A 1606-nucleotide genomic window follows, 5' to 3' on the forward strand; every position below is an offset into this window, starting at 1 on the left:
CTGACTGTGCCCAATAGAGAAGGTATCTGGGAAAGAGTCCAGCACGGGGCCTGGGAGTGGGAGTGTGTCCTGGCACAGGCAGGCAGGCGGTGTCAAATGTGCGACTGGAGAGCGCAGAGGTGGTTCAAGTCCCTTTCCTCGCAGGAGTCTGGAAGGCTACCGCATAGCGTTTGCTTTAGTAGAAAATGGACCATTTTTGAAGCCTGGGTCCCTGCAGGCCTCCTGGCCAACTCAGCTGTCAAAGCCTCTTTTCTCTGCTTTCTGAGCATGTCCAAGGCTGAGTGGGTGCTCCCTCTGCTTCTCTTCCAGCCACCAGAGGACCTTCGTTCTGGAGGTGATGGGACGACACTGTGGGTATGTACCTGCGGTGGGTCCGGAGGACGCGGTTCAGGTGGGGGACCCTTAGCATCATCTCCCTGAGGCTGCACCCCACATCCTGAATGATCCCGTGGAGAGTCCTGGAGGGGCCGGCGTCCCGCTTCATACCTGGCGTTAGGTCTGCCCATCTGTCGCTGAGTGGGGTTCCTGGGGTGCCCTCATGGGAAGGATCCTTCCGGGGGTGTTGATGCTGTTGCCTTATCCACATAGGTACCTGGCCCTGGTGAGTGCCTTGGCCTGTGGTGCAGACTGGGTGTTCCTTCCGGAATCTCCGCCAGAGGAAGGCTGGGAGGAGCAGATGTGTGTCAAACTCTCGGAGGTAATGCGGGTCCCGTGCCCATTGATAGCGGGCGATGCTGGCTGCATTGCTTTAATCAGGATCCCAAGTGGGACGGCATTTTAAGCAAGTGAAAATATCTCTCCATCTCCAGTTTGTCACACTTTGTATTTCACTCTGTGGACTGTGAGCGTGGGGCATGTTTTCCTCTATGAAGGCTGAGACTCAAGGCAGAAGAGGTCTCATTTAAGACCTGAGGCTGAGACAGAGTGAGCCTGGTTAGAATGCCCCATGCGTGCCTAACTCTGGCAGGTGGACTTCAGGCACCGTTGGCTCCAGGCTCCACACAACCACCCCTACCATTTTCTACGGGCGGGTCTTTAATTTGGGGCTTTATAGAAAGCGAGTCCATTGAGGATGAGTTAATCCACATCATAGAGTGGTCGCTATGTTCCTTTCACGACCTCTTTAGGCTCACGTGACTGCCGTGAGCATAGGAAGGACGAGGGGGACAGCAGCCACAGCGGCCCAGCAGTGTGAGGCCTTTCGGGTGCAGCTGCGGCCGCCAGAAACCCACTGTCTGGGCCCTGTGTCCGCTCACGCTGTGTTTTCTCTCCTCTCTGCTGCTGGAGCCCGTGTGCAATATAACCTCATCCCAGTGGCCAGGCTTCGGGGCCTCCCCTGGGAGGGGCCGGGGAGGAGTGGTTCACAGGGAGGTGGCAGGAAACTCTGGAGGGAGGCAGAAAGCATGGCGTGCACGAGGCGCCTGTGGGGCGTCCACCTGTGTGTCCTTCCCCATGGGAACCCCTGTCAATCACAGCAGCACCTTCCACCTGGGGCTGACTGGGGGCCGCATTTCTATCTGTGGTGGTGATGTGAGCTCCCAGTCCCAAAGAGTTCTCTTCCAGTGAGCCACAGCCGCCCTGCCCCTTCACCCCTGCCCCTCTCCTC

Source organism: Hylobates moloch, unplaced genomic scaffold (genome assembly GCF_009828535.3).
Source record: "Hylobates moloch isolate HMO894 unplaced genomic scaffold, HMol_V3 SCAFFOLD_2, whole genome shotgun sequence".
Taxonomy (NCBI): domain Eukaryota; kingdom Metazoa; phylum Chordata; class Mammalia; order Primates; family Hylobatidae; genus Hylobates; species Hylobates moloch.